Raw genomic sequence first — 19,518 nt, 5'->3', positions numbered from 1 at the left:
TGTCTTGCATGCATGAGAGCCCAGTGACTTTAAGGACAAGAATAGCAGCTTCTGTGTGAGCCAACAGCCAGCAGCAGTCGGTAACAGGAGCAAATGTCCTCTTCCTCCCATCTTCTCTTTCTGGTGGATGGCATCAAAGGAGTCACATACCACCCAACAGAACTGGGCACTGAGCAAGGTCTGGTGTTTATATTTGTTATTTATTTTCTCTTCTAACTGTTCTTATTTCTAGAATCTTGAGCACTGCAACCTAGGGCTGAGCAAACTGTCACTTTAATATGCGAATTCCTGAGTGGCAAGAATGGGCCTATGGAGGGAGAGATCATGTTGGCCATCTTGATGGTGGAATTAACAGAAGAGGGACTTCCAGCCCCGGGTACCCTGACCTTTCTATCACCCATAATCATGGGGTTCAATAGGCCTATTTTATTCGATGCTCACCGCCTCTGCCCATCACACTTTCCTGGAGCCATTGGGGTAGGGCTCATGAATCTGTATATGTGGCCTATTGTTTTCTGTGGGCTGACTCTCATTTTCCCAAAATACTATTTAAAAACTGCAACTTGTAAGTTGAGAGTAAATACACATACCATCATCATGACAATGAGATTTTTTTTTAGAAGTTTCCTTTTGATTTGATGAATTATTGCAGATTCCACGGAAAAGTTAGGCTCTGTTCAGAGCCTAGGGGATTGTGGTTGCTGGATTCTGCCTGCCTTGTACCAAACTGACCTTGCTCATGAGCTTGAACTTTGTTAGATATCACGACCTTGACTGCTCACATTGCCATGGTGCATGAAGCCCTATCTTTGGACTTGGATCTTGACCTCCTCTGTGGTTGGGTGGTTGAATGCTGCCTGGCCCTCTGCACACAGGAAGCTCCCTCTCCAGTTTCCCATCAGACTTCCAAATGAGACAGAACTACTTTCAAGTCTTGGGTCCACCTTGAAGCAGGCGTATGACCTTGAGCAGGTTCCTTAAGCGTCATGGAGACCTAGTTGACTCATGTAGAAAGTGGAAATCTTGATTGCACTTGGCCTAGAGGGTCATCTGAGGATTAAATTATATGGCCTACATAGTCCCTGCAGTACCTAAGACAAAGTAGACACTAATTTCACAGGTGCTATTATTATAACCTGTCTTTGTGGATAGTATCCAAACCAGGTCCTTCCATGGGTTACAAACCCCACTTGAAACTGAGCTTAAAAATAAAGTGTAGATCAAGAAAATGTGGTATATATATACAATGGAATTCTATGCCTCCATTAGAAAGAATGACATTGCCCCACTTGTTAGGAAATGGAAAGACTTGTAAAAAATTATATGAAGTGAAATAAGCCAGGCCCAAAGAAATATAGGTCCCATGGTTTCCCTAATTTGCAATAACTAGTATAAGTCTGGGACAAGTAGAAAAGGCCAAAAACTATGTACATATGACCAGATAAGATGATGTTAAGCAAAATGAACCCCAAGATAGGTTCACAAATATCTTTTTTCTTTCTTGCTATTGTTTCTAACATATTTATAATGTACCATGTGATTTTTTTTGTTTCTTACTATGTCCCTCCCCCCATGGTATAACTCCTGTTTTCACTGTATTTGTTGTCGGTGCCCTGCATCTTGTGTATACACTTCTCTAATTTAGGGAAGGAAAGGGAAAAAACAAAATGCTTAAATAAGGATACAGGTTGACCCATTTTAACAATGAGATGTACAAGACACTATGGTGAAAATGAACTTCACAACTGGAGGGGGTAGTTGTGGAGGTGGGAGGGAAGGGATGGTAGGGGGAAAACAAAGGAGGAGGCAACAATGCCCAATAGGAAATGTACTCATTACCTTGCTCATGTAACTGTAACCCCTCTGTACAGCATTTTTACAATAAAAAATGTACAAAAAAATAAAGTATAAATGAACATGATGCTGATTTCCAATTCATCCAGGCCACATTTATCAGGACTCACTTAGGGACTTACAAAGGCAGATTAGTCTAATGGGCTGACACATAGACTATAGACTCTAAATAGCAGTTCTGGGGTCACTTGTGCTACTCAACCAAGATCAGAGGGAATGTATGTACTGACACTATGCCCTGTCCTGAAGTAGTGGCCCACGAGTTCTGAGAACATGCGCAGCAAGGGCGAGAAAGGAATCGTGGTTTTCCTGGGTTCGGCACCCCAAACAGGGAAGATCCAGGGCCAAAGAATGCCCCCCCGAGCAGTAGTGAGCACAGCAGGCCCTCCAACACACAACTGGAAGGTGACCAGCTTGACACAAAAACTCCCTCCTCCCTTTCAATCCTCCTGGTCTCTCTCATCACCAAGCCAAACCTTCTCCCATTCCTCTTGAGCCAAGAACATCCGGGGGCCTACAGGATTTGCGTAACAGGTGCACAAGAAAGACAGCTGTCTTCTATTTCATTTCATTGTTTTATGATTTTATTTTTGCTCTCCTTTCTCCCCTCCTGACTTTTTTTTGGCAACCTTTGTAACAGAGGCAGGAGAAAAGGCTCTCCTTTCTGAGAAGACTGTCTGGTTCCAGGGAGGGTTAAATAAACAAATGATAGCAACACCAATCAACCCCCTTTGCTTACAGCCCCGCAGAGTCAATCTGCCTCCTGGCTGTGGAGCTCCCAGCCAGCAAAGGCAAACTAATTAGACACAGACAAACACTTAGGCAATCACACCTTGTGAATGTAAGCGTCTTTCTGTCATTTGGCAAGTCTCTCAGCTGCCTCTGAGCGTGAGACAACAAATCCCCTGCAAACAAGTTCCTCCCGCTCCCCCCCTCATCCGTGAGACCTAACAGATCACAATGGCTAGAGGTGAAAGGGACAGTCTCAGGTAATGACTTCTCTCCACCAGCCCATATTAAAACAGCCGCACTTGTTTAGACTAGCCTATTTACACCTACCTACAGAGGGCCTTTTTAATGTAATTATTAGCCTCTGCCGCCCTGCACAGGATTTGAAAATATCGTTCATTTTCATCTTGCTTCAGCAACCACTGCTATCTCCCATTCTGTCTCACTCACACAACTAAGTGTAGAAAGCGAGCACCAGCTAGAAGAGCTGAATTAACAAGAACAAGTTGGCAGGTGAGCTATGTGACAAAAAAGGGGGGAAAAAAAAGAAAACCTAAAGGAGTTGACAATGTATTCTAATCACTACCTGTCTGTGGAAACCTTGAAAGAAAAAAAAGCAAAACCTTTTTTAAATGGCTTTTCTTAGACCAAAAAGCTATAGCAGTAATTGACCAAACCTGTAGCTGTTAAAAGTAGAAAGGTTAGAATCGAATAGCAGTATGTAGCCAGGAAACAACTGTAGGTTGCTATTTAAAAGGAAAATAGAAGGAGGCTGGAATCTACTCACAGTGTGGGTCAGGCGTGCTGATAACTGCTCATCATACTACAGAATTTGGCCTTTGGCATTTTTAAGTAGCTAGAAGGCATGGTCCCACGTGACCTCTCTGTATTAGACAAGCAAATGCATCACCATGTAAAAGTTTGGCTGATCCATTATAGACCTGCGGGTCAAAGATCAGAATTTCTAAGTCCCCCGGATGGTTTTTCCAGCCCTACTTATAAGCACGGGGGTCAAATTGGGTCAGAGCAGGGAGGCATTTCATCCACCCACTATTAATTGTTAAATAGCTGCCGTTGCTTGGAGCCATGCTCACTTAAAAATGATGCAGTTGACTTCCTGTCAAGATGGTTTTTCAGTCCTGCTCCTCAAAACCTATTGGTGTTCTGGTTTCTTGGTAGTTTATGGCCATCACTTATTCATGGTTATAAACAGGATGGTTGTTTTCGATAAGGCATCCGCCAAATGTCACCAAGGAAAGGCTTTTGTATAATACATTCCTCCTGTTTTCTTTCAAGTTTTCCCTATATTTTCTATACTTTCTATATTTCCCCTTTATCTCTTTAGTACTTGATTTTTCTTCTCATCCCTTACCTTCTTCTGTCCCCAGTAGAAGAGAGATGTTATGAAAGTCCTTTTCTGTGTGTGGGGGGGGGGGGGGGGGGGGTGTGGGTGTGGGTGTGTGCGCCCGCGCGCGGACACGCGTGCCATTCTGAGGCTTAAACTCAGGGATTGGGCCCTGTCCTTAGGCATTTTGCTCAAGGCTGGTGCTCTACTACTTGAGCCATAGCTCCATTTCCAACTTGACAATGATTAACTGGATATAAGAGTCACATTGGACTTCCCTGTCTGGCATGACTTTGAACCATGATCCTCAAATCTCAGCCTCCTGAGCAGCTAGGATCACAGACGTGAGCCACTAGCACCCAGCTAAGGGTCTATTTCAAGACAGCTTTGAGAAGAGAAATCATTCCCAGAGAGTCCAGGAATATGGAATTATTGGAAATATTCTCCAGGGGAGGAGCAAAAAGCCTACCTGAAAAGAGCTAGAGGGAGGTTTGCCCTCCATCTGGTTTTTGTCTGTTTTTTGCCGATACTGTTCTTGGCAAATGGAGCAAAAAGCAAAGTGCTCCAACTGGCAGTGCAAAGGAGATCTAGAACAGATCGTAAGGCGCCATCTCAACCTCCTGCCTAGCAATGCAGGGGCCACACATTAACACAAACTCCGAATTGCCACCAAGACATTGCTGCTACTCACAACTGAAAATGAGGACAAACATTCACTCATTTGCATAACCAGCAAATGAGAGGAGGTCAGAAGGAAGTGACCTTACTTTGTTTTCTTTTTCTGGTAAATGACACAATTTTTACAAACGCCTTTACAGAGAGAGGAAAAGAAAAGGGAAATCAGAGCTTCTCTGCAAAAAGCAGAATGGGCTGGCACAGAGCTGCACCTGTAACCTTCCTCCCACCCCACCCCCAAAACTGAGAAGGGTCAAGATTCACAGAAAGGACAGACATTGGTGACAGCCCTGGAACCAACCATGACAGGCAGGCAGCTTAGGTCATAACCCAAAAGAAGGCTCCATGAACTACAAATGGGGATAGATTGAAAGTGCACCCTCTTCTGGTGGGAGGGAGTACCAGGGTTTGAATCCAGGGCCTTACACTTGCTAGGCAAGTACTCTACCAGCTGAGCCACACCTCCAGACTGGGAGATATGTACTCACTATCCTCTGAACTCCACCATTTGCTCCCAACCCAGTCCCAGAAGATGCACTCACCAAATGTGGTACCCTTGACAGTTAGAGATTGGTCCAGTAACTCCTGCCTTGACTAAGGGAGCTGAGGGATGTGTGGAAGTATTTTCAGGACAGAGGCTCCTGCAGGAAGGTCTTATTCTTTTTGTTTTCTTTTTCTTAGTTGATACATCATTCATATGTTTCCTTGTGACATTCTCTTCCATGAATATAACGTACTTTGATGATATTGACCCCTCATTGCCATCTCTAGTTTCCTTTTCTGCCTAAAAATCCACCCTCTTCCTTTTCCCAAATAATCCCCTTCCTAATTTTAGGTCCTTTTTCTTCATACCAAAAAAAAAAAATCTAGATTCCACATATAAAAGAAAACGTGATATTGGTCTTTCTAAATTTGTCTTGTTTCAATTAACATGATGATCTTCACTTCAATCCATTTTTCTGCATGTGCCATAACTTTCATACTTCTTTATAGCTGAACATACATACAAGATATCTTTTATTTTTTTGGGGTCCGGTCGTGGGGCCTGAACTCTGGGCCTGGATGCTGTCCCTCAGCTTTTCAGCTCAAGGCTAGCGCTCTACCACTTAAGCCACAGCACCACTTCCGGCTTTTTTCTTTTTGCTTATGTGGTGCTGAGGAATCGAACCCACGGCCTCATGCATGCAAGACAAGTACTCTACCACTGAGCCACCTTCCCAGCCCACATCTTTTATTTTTGTCAGTCATGGGGCTTGAGCTCGAGGCCTGGATACTATCTCTGAGGTCTTTTGCTCAAAACTAGTACTCTACCACTTTGAGCCATAGCAACACTTCCAGTTTTCTGATGGCTAACTTTGGAGAAAAAAGTCTTACAGACTTTCCCGTCTGGGCTAGCTTTGAATTGTAATCTTCAGATCTCATCCTCCTGAGAAGCTAAGATTACAGGTGTGCACTACTGGCGCCCAGCTAAGATACTCTTTTTTTTGGGGGGGGGGTCCGGTCATGGGGCCTGAACTCTGGGCCTGGGCGCTGTCCCTCAGCTCTTCGGCTCAAGGCTAGCACTCTACCACTTGAGCCACAGTGCCACTTCAGGCTTTTTTCTTTTTGCTTATGTGGTGCTGAGGAATTGAACCCAGGGCCTCAGCCATGCAAGGCAAGCACTCTACCACTGAGCCACCTTCCCAGCCCCTAAGATACTCTTTAAATAGAGACATTTATGGGTTGATGAGCACCTGGGCTGATTCCACTGCTTGGCTGTTATAAATAATGATGCAAAATTCAATCATCTGCTGACTTACATCCTCACAGGCATAGAGGCAGGAATGGTATGACAGGATCATAGGGTACTTCTACTTTTAGGGTTTTTTTAAAGCAACTCCATGCTGATTTCCATAGTGGCTCCCACAAACAGTGTATGTGAGTTCCTTCCCCACCCCACCCCACACCACACCACTCCCACATCTTCAGCAGCTTTGTTGTATTTTCCCTGATGATTTCCATTCTGACTGGAGTGAGATGACATCCCAATGTCAATCCGATTTGTAGCTCCCTGAAAGCTAAAGCTATTAGCACTTTTTAAGAGTATATTAGTGGTCATTTGTACTTCCTGTGGTAACAGTTAGCTCAATTAATTTTCCCATTGGTTGTCTGGATTGTTTGTTCTTTTGGCATTTAATTTTTTAAGCTCTCCGTGTATTCTGGATACTAAATCCCATTCAGATGGTTGTCTGACAAAGAAGGCCTCCCATCCCATAGGTTATCGCTTCACTCTGGTCTTTACTGTGTGGAAGAATTTTAATTTGTCCAAACCTACTTGTAATTCTTGCTGTTATTTCCTGAGCTACTAGAATAAGGTGTTTCTTATGCCTCTATCTTGAAGTGTTTTCCGCTAGTCAGTTTTAAGTCTCTGATCTTAGCCTCTTTAACAGTATTGAGAAAACTGGACCTCCACAGTAGAAGACTGAAACTAGATCTTTCTCACTTTGTACAAATCAATTCAAAATGAATCGAAGCTCTTAATATAGCACCTGAACCTCTGAAACTATTGCAGGAAAACACATAAAGATCTAGTCACAGATAATGACTCCTGAATAGAGCTTAATAGCTCAGGAAATAAGATCAAGAATTGACAAAGGAGGTTGCAGCATATTAGAAAGCTTTGCACAGAAAAAGAAACAATTACTATAGTGAAGAGACAGACTGGGAAATAAAAAGCCCTCTCCAGGTTTTCATCTGGCAGATTAATATCCAGAATATATAAAGAGCTTAAAAAATAATAATCCAATTAACCAATGGGAAAAGAACTGGGATATTTCTCAAAAGAAGTACAAATAGCCAATAAATATATGAAGAAATGTTCAATATCCTTAGCCATAAAGGAAATATAAAACTATGCATCAAAACTACCCTAAGATTCCATTCACCCAAGTCAGAATGGCAATCATCAGAAAAACAAATAATAACAAAGGCTGATGAGGATTCAGGGGGAAAGAATCCTCAGATCCTGCTCTGGGATGTAAACTACTCCAACCTCTGTGGAAATCAGTATGGAGATGCTTCAAAAATAACACCACCATATGATCATATTGTATTACTTTGGAGCATATAGCCAAAAGTATGTAAGTCAGCATACAAGAGTGATACCTGCTCACTTGCATTTATTGCAGCTCTATTTGTACTTACTAGCCAGCTATGGGCTCAGCCTAGGTATCCATCTACCAATCCACAGTGATTTGTGAGGAAATAGATGGAACTAGAAATCATTACATTAAGCAAAAAAGTCAGTTTCAGAAAGACACATACCAAATTTTGTTTCATATAAGAAAACTAGAGTATGTAGAGAATATACAGAATGTATATAGAGAGGCTATATGTGACACATATGTATATGTATATATATATATATATACATATATCGTACACATCTTAAAATCATCAGTGTTGCCAGGTATCAGTGGCTCATTCCACTCAGGAGGCTGAGATCTGAGGATCATCATTCAAAGCTAACTAGGGCAGGAAAGTTCACGAGACTCTTTTCTCCAGTTAACCACTAAAAGTCCAGAAATGGAGCTGTGGCTCAAGTGGTAAAGTGCTAACCTTGAGCTAAAAAGCTCTGAGGTCCTGAGTTCAAGCCCCAGGACCAACACCCCCCCAAAAAAAACGGTATCAGTACTTAGGTGAGTATTATAAACTGAATACTTTTGCAATCCTGTTGGGTAATTTACTGTGAAATCAGAGGGGCAGCATCCTACGGAGTGGTGAGGAATGGTAACATTGGCCAACTTTTGCCCTGATTCCTATCAGTTTGTGCCCGTGGCCTAAAGGGTTAATCTTAACTTTACCCTGCAGGTGTTTGAAACAATGCATTCCTAGAAGGCCCTAGCATGCCACAGCCTCACCTGTCTCTAATATAATAGATGTACTAGGATCAGATGCCGGAGTGTCCCTTATGTTTCTAATGACCCCATTTCCAAGGGGAGCAGCAACTGCTTGACCAAGTGATACCATGATTTTGGGGAAAGGTGGTACCAACTGGAGAGATGGAATTATGACAATCCAGGCTCCATATGGTCCCTCGGTCAGGGGTACCATTAGAGTACATCAAGTGTATTCCTTCCTCATAAAGAGCTGGCTGAGGGCCTCCTCACCCCATCTGACCACCTGTCCCCTTTGCCTGCCTTCTCACAAAGACTTCTTCCTCCCTGCAAACTATACCAATGCCCACATAGCAGAGATGGAGGAGGCCCAGAGCTCTCAGAGCAGGCCTGACAAAGGCCCAGTCGCCTTCAGCTCTCCCTGAGATGGAGAAAAGTCAGCCATCCCTCCAAGAGAGGGTTTGGGAGGGTTATTGGGTCAGAACTCAAAGATCATTTGGAGGTTCATTCTTTGAACAAAGCCCAAGAGGTAGCTCCAAGATGGACCTCTACCCCACCCATAAATGTCTTGGCAGGCCTTCTCCATTCCAGAGGGTTCCCAGGGTTCTTTGGAACCATTTTCTGTGCAAGGCTGGGTGTTTTGAACTTGGCTCGTGTCCATCTGGAAATATTGGTGCATCTGCTTATGGACTTGTGGGCTCAGAGAGGAGACAAGTCTTTCTGTGAAAAGACACACTCCTCCTAGCTCTGCCTAGAATCGTGACAGCTTTCAGAAGAACTTTCCACAGCCCCAGCCTCAGTGTCCTGACTGAAACTGTCACATTCAGCTTTGCTATCATGACATGTCCCTTGTTATTTCTTCCTAGCGGAACAAACCTGTCACTCCTTAAGCCAGCCTTTCCCTAGTACCCTGGGGACAATGAGAGAGCCCATGTTTGCAAGGAATCCATGCTGGTGGTCTTTAAGTCCCTTAACTTGGGGATCACTGGGCAGCTGGGGGGATTGGAGTTACACTGTCTCTGAAATCATTCTATTAAGACACATCCTAACCACAAGATGTAATCAACTTTTATGCTTGTGAGACCTTTACTTCCTTGACAACCCAGCACCCATCTAGACCCAAAAAGCAAGTGCTGAACAAATACTATGAGTTGATTAACTGATCGCCCCCCCCCACATTTCAGCCTGTGTCCAGGAAGGTTCCCCGTGGTCCCCCTTAAAGGCTTTTACTGCCACCTGGGAGCACCTGCTTCAGACAGCCCTGCTTTAAGGGAAAAATCACGCTGAGAAGAAGAAACACCTTCACAGCAAGACACACACAGGAGGCAGGACTCAAAAAATGGCCAGAGGCACTTGAAAGCCCAATTTCACTTTTATTCAGCAACTTCACTATTTTTAAGATGAATCATTGATGTGAAAAGAGAACTTCAACTTAGTCTGAACTGGCCAAACACCCCTCCTGAGCTGAGGAATTCAAGAGAGCTGCCTATACACAGGGGAGTCCAGGGTTCAGATCCCATGGCTTTCCCTTCACATGGCCAACTCTGAGCTGTACACCATCCCCTCACCTTGCCCTTCCATTTCCTACAGATTCGTGGCCATTCTTCTATGGTGCCCATGGGGGGAAATGGAAAAGCAGTCATCCCTGAGGAAACAGGACCTGGGGTGAAGAACTTTTACGTGTAGATGCCGACATCTTCTTTCAAGAAGAATCTTGGGTCCTTACTATGTTGTCTCATACAACATCCCACACTTTAAAAACCTAAGACCCTTCCAAAATGACACCTCCTCCATAGAGTCCTCCTAGACTTCCTCCATCAGAATGTAATATCTCACCTACCCTCGTGGCTGGCTGTCTAGGTTCCAAGGCTGGCCCCCCGCATCCTCAGCCTGGCAAGTGATTTAAACTCCACTATCATCATCTGCACAAAGGGGAAAATGAAACACCCCACCTCCAAGGGCTGTGAAAATTTAGACAAATCCAACCCATGCATGCCAAGCAGTTAGAAGAGTGGACGTATTTAATTGATGCTAAGTGTGATTATTGTCTCTTTGCTATCAATTCTCATAGAAACATTGTCACCTCCTTTCCTTTCTTCTGTGCATGGTATCTTGTCTCCCTCTTGCCAACTTTTCCTCCTCTCTCCCAGCCTGGAGGTCTTTTAAGTGAGCCAAGATTTTACCTGCTAGGAAGATGTGTTGGGAGCGTCTTTCTTTGCGAGGCTGATTTATGTACACGCATCATGAATATTCAAACATAGGAGCCTCACACACTTTTGGTTGACATCATCTGGTACCAAGAGGAAGAACACATGTCTATACCAAATCGCATCTCTAAATCAATAGGGAAAGATTATATCTGAGGTATCCACAAAGAACAGGGAAATAAGTTGCAGCATAAAGTTAAATATTGCCTTTCAGTAAGCAGCAAAGACTAAGGAAAAAGAAAAGTCTGGCAGCCCCCCAGAAACCTCCCAACACACAGAGCTGTCACCAGCGCTCCTCCTCCCTCTCAGCGACGCGCAAATGCTGCAGTGGGTGGCAGAAACAGAGCAAGGACAGCGCCCTGCCTGTAGTTAGCAGCTCTCTCTCTCCGTTCTCACTGTGACCCACTGTCAGTGAACGCATTTGAGATCCATGGCTATTCTGTGAGATACCACTGCAAATCTTCCTCATTTGGCTTGCAAGCTATTTTCAAAATGGCCTCTTGCAAAAGCAGGAACATTGCATAGCTATTTTTTTTTTCCTCATAGACATTCAGTCAGCACAAATCTTTCTTCTCTGCCTTTCTGCTTTAAAATTTGAGAATATTTCTTCTAAGAATGCCTTTGCTCAGTCTGTTCTTCGCAATGATTCTGTCCTGGTAGTTGGCTGTTTGAAGTTGGTCAAATCTGAGCTTCTCTGGGTGAACATCCAGGGAGCAATCTTGATTGTGATTGGTCCTCGGGGCCAGCAGATGAGAAAGAAGGGTGGAAAGGTAGGACAGTTTACAGAGAGGACCATGAAAGTCTCCAGGACTAGCAAGAATAGAAAGTCATTACCACCCTGGGCCTGTGACACAAAGGTAAGAAATTGTTGAGGAAGATGGATGCGATCCACAAGCAGCAAAGTAGTCTATGAGGATTCAGCCTTTATCAGCAGGGAGGAAGTTAGGGGTCACAGCCCAGTGTCTGTGGCAGAAAAAAAAAAAAAGGAAGGGCAGTAAAATCATCTCATCCGGAAGTAGAGGCATGCGAACATGCCTCTACCCAAACCTGCAAGAATTTGCATCTTGTGACTCTACTGCACAACGAAAGGCCATCCACCAAACTTTCTAGGGAACTTCTGTGCAAAGAATGCTTGCTGCTCTGACAGCTTGGCCTTTATTGGTGTAATTGAGAAAGACAAATTGCTTTCATTTCTAAAAGTGGAAAGTCACATGACCTTATTTGTGAATCTGATTCTCTAAAATGCTCCTAAGAATCATCAAGAAGAATTCTTTTACCTTTTTCAATTAATCATACTTGGAGTGAAAACAGCCATTAGCGAGGTATCTTTGGACTCAGCTCTTCTTTTTAAGTGGGTGATCTGATGCGTTCCAATTCTAGATGCAAAGCAGCATCTCAACCCCAGATGCTAGTTAGTAGTGACTTCAGGAGTTGTATCTGCACGGAATCCTGTGACCTGCCCCAGAGAATCTCAATTGAGAATTATTAATTTAAAATTAATAGACGTCTGATTGGGAAGCTCTACATAGAGATTTTTATCCAGGCTTCTTTGATCTATCAATAAAATTTAACATCATTCTGTGTTATGTTTTTAAAAGATCTCCCATGTTAGTCTCAAGATAATTTATTAGCTGGAGGTATATACCTAAGGGAAATACAAATTAATTTTCACATGATTTCGGGCTCTTAAAAAGAAATGAATTTATTTCAAATTGAGGCTTTTTCACAAACAGAATTCAAATTAGATGTTAGTTTAAGGCTATGGCGATGGCATTTCTAAGAACCAGAAAATGGGTGTAAGACACATGTAAGGACACCAAGCCTTTATTCTTCCCATTGCCCACAGGTCTCAATCCTGCCTTCCACTGAATTAGCAAAGCATTCTGTTCATGCCTCCCATTTTGTTTTTGTTTATTTGTTAATGTTACATTTCACCTTTTGGAAATTTATGAGCACTTATTTGTGCCTATGTCATAGGCCAATATTTCTTACTTATTTACGTATTTATTTGGCTAGATGGAACTGAGGCTTGAAATAGGCCAGTATTTTGAGTTTCGAGAGTATGTCTTATACATTTTTTTTTTGAGTCTGGTCATGGGGCCTGAACTCTGGGCCTGGGTGCTGTCCCTTAGTTCTTCAGCTCAAAGTTAGCACTCTACCACTTGAGCCACAGCACCACTTCCGGATTTTTTCTTTTTGCTTATGTGGTGCTGAAGAATTGAACCCAGGGCCTCATGCATGCGAAGCAAGCACTATACCACTGAGCCACCTTGCCAGCCTGTCTTGTACATTTTTGAACCATTGCTTACAGTGCTAATCCATTTTAGATGCTCATTCTCTGTTGTATTAACACATTCTCCTCTGATAAAGTATTAATTTCAAGGCAATGCAGCCATACCAATGATGTCTTTAATTGACATACATTCCCCTATCATACCAGCCTATAGGTTCCATTCTTGACTTTTCCATTAAAAGTCCAGACTGTAGACAGACAGACAGAGAGAATCTCAGTTCTAATGATTTCAAGCATTCAATTTATCTTTAAAGGTGACATGAGTTTAGGATGAAGAATTTCTGGAAAATTCTCTTTTCCAGGCAAATGTTTTTTATCGATGAACTTTGTATGATCTTTTGATTTCCTATTTTCATTAATCCTCTCTGCGGGCCTCTCCTGATGAGTAACAGACATTCCCTATTTTTTTTTTTTTTTTACCGTACATCACTTTTAGTGAAACTTTAAAGCTTCCTAAGCCTCCTACAAGGTAGAAGAGATTGTTTAGCAAAACAAAACACAGAACCTTCCTTGCACTCAGTTTTTTAAAAAAAAGTCTCTAGAAATACCACCCTTGAAATCATGCACACAGTGACAAAGAACCGGAACTGGTGAATTTTAATTCAAATAGGCAAAAACTCAAAGGCAGGCTGGTCATTCTTGCTTTCACCATTAAAAGTTGCCTCTGTGTGTGTGTGTGTGTGTGTGTGTGTGTGTGTGTGTGTAACAACAGAAATGTCGGTCAATCAGGCACAGCTGTGCGTCTGGGCTGGGGGCCCACACTCAACCTTGCTCCCTCCCTTTCTTTCTCCCCCAGGCTAGGATGGAATGAAAGGGTCAGATTGGCAGTGGCACAGAGAAAGGGAAAACCAAGGCGCTTAAATCCGGTTGAAAGATTGATTGCTTCAGCATCTCAGGCCTTAGCCCATTAGGTAAAGTTTAACCCCTGCAAAGCAGGTCACTTGGCAAAAATGGATGGAAAATACAAACTTCAGGTTGAAAGGAAGGGCGGAGGCAGGGAGAGGCTGAGCTGCATATGGTGTTCCCTTAATAGGTATCACACTCCATAATGGGAACATTTTTATACAAATGTGTTCTTTGGAATCCAGCCAAGAGCAGGGCACCCTAGTGAAATCACAATGCACAGCTAATGAGCTATTTTTGGTGAATTTGGCACTAGAGACTAATAGAACCAATTTGTCCCCAAAATGTTAAATCATTTAGCGCTTCTTTGGAGGTGCTAAGTGTACCTAGAACTTTTCAGGGCTGTCAATAAAAATTACACACTCCTCAAAAACCCGCAGTCTTGGCGTGCAATCCTTCCTTGTCAGATCAGAGGGCAGCAGGACGCCTGGAAAGGTTCTGAACAAGGCCTGCTAGTTGGGAGAGGCGTGTAAGCCAACTGAGTCATGAACATCCTTGCCTGACTGAGGAGAGATGGCAGACAGAACATGGCTTCAGCCACCATGAGGACAACCCGCAGCTCCTCGGCAATGGCTCACATCACCTCTCCTTCCCACCTACACGCTGCGGTGGACTGGAGCCTACTTTCAGCCCTGCCATTCACCCAGGTTTGCCAGCAGAACTTGGTGACCCCTTTTTCTCAACCTTCAGCCCCTCAGCCCTCTGCCTCTGGGTCCCCTAAGTGGGCGCCCAGAACTTCCTGCTCCACCCACCTCTATCTTGCATCTTGATAACAGATGACTCTTCATTCACTAACATCTCCAAAAGTTACTCGCTCACTTGGCAACTTTCAATGGCTCCCTGGTACCTGCCACATCAAGTCTGTGCTCAGTCATCTGACTGTCAAAGCCCTTTATAAGATGACCCCATTCAACCAAGATAGCCTTGTTATCCACATGCCATCTTCCCCTGCTTGGCTCAGGAGAATCATTAAGCATCACTGAATAAATAAATCACTGCTACTGCACACACCCTGGAGCCCACTACCAAGCATGCGCAAGTTACACCAAGCTGCCACTGTGAGAAACAATAAAATCCAGTAGTAAAGCCTGCTATTTAAAGCATCTGCCCTTGTGAATTACAATTTAGGACTCAGGTTAAAACACATGCTCCCATGTACATGCATATATTTATTCATCTATGATCCACCTACCTCAGTTACACAGAAAGAAACTCCTCAGGAGGCTGAGATCTGAGGATCGTGTTCAAAGCCAGCCTAGGTAGGAAAGTTCATGAGACTTTCACCTCCAATTAATCAGCAAAAAACTGGAAGTGGAGCTGTGGCTCAAGTGGTGGAGCACCAGTCTTGAGCAAAGAAGCTCAAGGACAGTGCTCAGGTCCTGAGTTCAAACCCCAAGACTGACACCAAAGACGAAGAGAGACAGGGAAGGAGAGAGAATGAGAGAGAGAGAGAGAGAGAAACCCCTCCTCATATGTCTTAATTTGGGATTGTTTTTTGCATTGTTATCTTTAAATAGTTGTGCAGAAGAGTTGCCAGTTGACAAAGCAGTTTATGAATACAATATACCTTGATCAATGTCACCCGGGTCAACATTCTCACCCATCCCTCCCAACCCATTCCTTCCCTCCCTCTTCTTTAGGTAGGATATACATCTGCATTCTCCCCTTCTTCATGTCTACCCATTTCCCCTTAGTTTGTAATACTGCAGTAACAAATAGGAGCAATTTCACTGAGATGGCTGATCCAACGACACATGTAGTGTACTGGTCTTTGGCACCTGCACGCAGGCTGCCTCTGTTCCTTCCCACCTGGCACATTTCCTTCTCTCCATGCCATCCACCCACATTCCACTCGGTAACGTGTAATCCAAGTTCTCTCCTTCCAGAATCCTAGTCTCGAAAACACTGTGTACAATACAACTTAATTCTGAAGTTAATAGTCTCTCTACTAATAGTTGAATCACTTTTACCTACTCAAGGAGAAGGGTCAGGATTGAAACTTAGATGTGTATATAGTGTTTGGGACATATTGAGCTCCAAGAAAATAATTGTTGATGAGTCAATAAATTTTTCCTTTAATTCTCTATAATGCCCAGACTGGTGTGCATATATATACATATATATACATACATATATATGGCTCCAAAATGTTTAATCAATAGTTGGACACATTTGTAAAGTTGTTGTTGTTTGAGCTTTGGTTTATCTTTTGACAGATTTGAACTCAGGGATTCTCAGGTGCTTTCCTACTTTAGCCATGCCTCCAGGCCTTTTTTGCTCTGGTGATTTTTTTTAATCTCACTTTCTGCACTGGCCCACCTGGACCACAATTGTCCTAACTAAGCTTTCCACCATAGCAGGTGATCATGCCCTATGTTCTATTAAGATGGCCACTCCCAAACTAATTTTTCTGAGCTGCCCTGGACTTTCAGTCCTCCTGATAATCTGCCTTGTGAGTGGTTAGGATTACAGGCAGGAACCACCAGCACCCAGCCTTTTTAATCTGCTCCAGATGTAAGGTTGTAATACTCTCTATTAGCATGGCTCCTGGGCAAGCTAGGAAAACGCCCTCCAAAAAGACTCCGTGCTTCTCTTCCTTCACACAGAGAGCTGTCCTTGAAAGGTGACTTCCTTACATCCAGATGAAGCATCCAATAAAATGTGAGATAGGGGGATTGAATTCTGGGCCACTAAAAATCATTATGTCTTCTCCACTTTCATTCTCCCTGCTAGAGAAACATCACCAGGAGGCAGAGCTCTTGGGGCTTTCAAGGATGTTAGAACCAAAAGTTGAAGGACTTAGATCCCGGAATCACCGTGCAAAGATATCTACCTGCCAGATCACATCCCCTGCAATGGTTGGTTGCACACAGGAGAAATAGGCTTTCAGTATGACCAGCCAGTGGCTTGTTACAACACCCATAGATGACTTACCTCTGAAAGACTAACATTGCCACGGAGGGGAGGAACAGCTCAAAATGAGAAGCAATTAAACTCCCATGCATTCATACATGATGGGTTATCAAGATGAAGGCTATTTGGCTACCAGAGTGTCTGTGCACATTCAATGACGAAGTCGGCATATTCAGCCAGTCACACAGAAATGACTGTGTGGCACAGTCTAACACACCAAGCCCACAGCTACAAGGAGGACACCCAGATCTTTCTGTCTCCTAACCCCAACACAAACCACTTTCCTAAACCAGTACTTGCTGCTGTGTTCTTCAGGTTATTCCATGGGGCCCAGCCTATTCAGAGTTGTAAATACCAATCTCATCTCCCTCTCATACTCAGCTCATTGAGTGACACCTGTCAGAAATTGAGTCTTGACTTACACAAACAAACTTGGATCTCTATGTTCCTGTGCTTCTACCGAGTTTGCCTGCCTCTGCTATCACAAGCTGGAGTTCTGACCACTGGTACTGCATGCTTCTTTTAACAAAACTATCAACTTCTTTGGGCAGGAACCAAACCATGTGTGCGTGCATGTGTGCGTATATGCATGCGCACCGATACTGGGGCTTGCATTCAGGGCCTCACTCATACTGTTATTTAGCTTTTTCCCTCCAGGCTGGTACTTTATCTCGTGAGCCACACCTCTGCTACTGGCACTTTGTTGGTTAGCTGGAGAGAAGGCTTTCTAGGAATTGTCTGACTGGCTAGATTTGAACAGTGATCCTCAGACCATAGCTTCCTGAGTAACCAAGATTATAGGCATGAGCCACGGGTGTCCACCAAACCAAACCACTGTTTGTGTAGTCACAACACTCAAATGTTTGCTCAACAAAGGAATAAGTGAGCATAAACCTGAAGAGCTGTACTGTAAGTGTTCTCAAACAACTCAAAAAAAAATCATCATGATTCAGGTTGAGCAAAGAATTCTTAAGCCAGAAAACAGAAGCATGTACATAAGAGAAGAGACGAATCCATTAGACCTTGTACTTTAAAGACATCATCAAGAAAATGAAAGGCCACGACAAAGACGAGGAGAAAATACTTGCAAATTATATTTTAATAGAAGTTCTACCTAGAATATACTTAATCTGAAAACATCTATAACCCATTAGTAAAAGGAAAATTTAATGATGGGTAAGCCAGGTACCAGTGCCGAGCCTACTCAGGAAGCTGAGATTGAAGGATTGTGGTTCAAAGCCAGCCCAGTCAAGAAAGTCTGTAAGACTCTTATTTCCTAGCAACCAGCAAAAAGCTAGAAGTGGAAATGTAGTTCCAACATAGAATGAAAAAGCCAAACAAGCATCTAAGATCATGAGTTCAAGCCCCAGTACCAGCACCAAATATATAGATTAAGATATATAGATAATAAATGAAACAACTAGTCTGGTAACAAGTATAAAGCTCATGCCTAACATGCCATTATTCTTTCTAGTCATTTGCACTATATAAAAACAAAAACAAAAAAGACATCTCTGATCTGCTCTGAAAAGCCTGTCTTGTTCATGTGTATTTTGCTCCAGTTCATAAATTCAGGCCCTCGTAGCACTGAAGGTAGTCAAAGGTTTCAATGCCACAAAGTTGGACACAGTGCAGGGGCCCGCTTCCTGCCATGAAGGCCAGCTGTACACAGTTGCAGCCGCCTCTCCAGGCTCCATTGGACCATCCTCTCATTTTCAAGCATTCCAGTGTCCATCCCATGCCACAGCACCCAGCCTGTCCACAAGGGCCCAACTCCCATACTTTTTGTCAGCATTAAAAAGGCTCAGTCTTTCAGTGATATCTAGGCTTGCATAGGCTATCACTAACCATTTTTTTGTCCCCCATCCATTTTGAAAAAACATAAAAACCATCAGCAGGCAACCATTTAATTTGGAGAAGAGTAGCAGTAAAATCAGGCTTATGTCATTCTGTATTAGTCATGATCCAATCCAGCAAAGTCATGTGGTAACATAAATTTCAGGAGAGAAATAGGGTCTTAGCTTTAAAAAAAGAAAGTGGTAAATTTTTCAATCAGCTACAGCTGATTCATACATATAAATTTTGACATAACTGGTAATCATTTAACTTGTGCAAGTCTTTCCTGCAAAAATAAGATTCCTTTCCCTCTTCTACCCTCTTTCCCCCCCATTTCCATATTAAGAGTATTAGCTCCTTTTTGCTAAGGCCAAATCAATAATTTCGCTACTTCATTACAAATCTTAAGAAAATGGCAGCAAATGAAAAAAATAGAATTTGACTTGCTGATGCTTAATTATTGATGGGGTCTTTTTAAAACACATTTGGTTCTCTGAAATGGAACTGTGTTTCATTGCTCATTGGTTCTCTATTCTGTTTGTTCTTGGCCTCTGCGTTCCTTTTCGATTTTCTGCAGGTTAGCAAGTACTGCTTCGTCTGCGTTTGAAATGTGTCTTTAGGCATGCTTTTGTTTGACAAGGAATGCCAAGGCTGAGCTGACAAAGTCTGTTTGAAAATCTTTTTTCCAGGAATCCAGGATCAGTGAGGCTGTTCGATGTATACTGTGATTAGAATTTCTCTTCAGATATTTATATCAACATTTCAGTTTTCAGGAGAGGTATTTTCTGAGCCTACCTGTCAGAGAGAAATGAATAAAAGGTAAGGAAGCCTATCATTTATATATTCAAATGTAGAAAGACTTTTGAGGTAAAGAGTTGACATCCCTTC

Source organism: Dipodomys ordii, unplaced genomic scaffold (genome assembly GCF_000151885.1).
Source record: "Dipodomys ordii isolate 6190 unplaced genomic scaffold, Dord_2.0 Scaffold39, whole genome shotgun sequence".
Taxonomy (NCBI): Eukaryota; Metazoa; Chordata; class Mammalia; order Rodentia; family Heteromyidae; genus Dipodomys; species Dipodomys ordii.
This window is presented reverse-complemented; position numbering follows the sequence as displayed.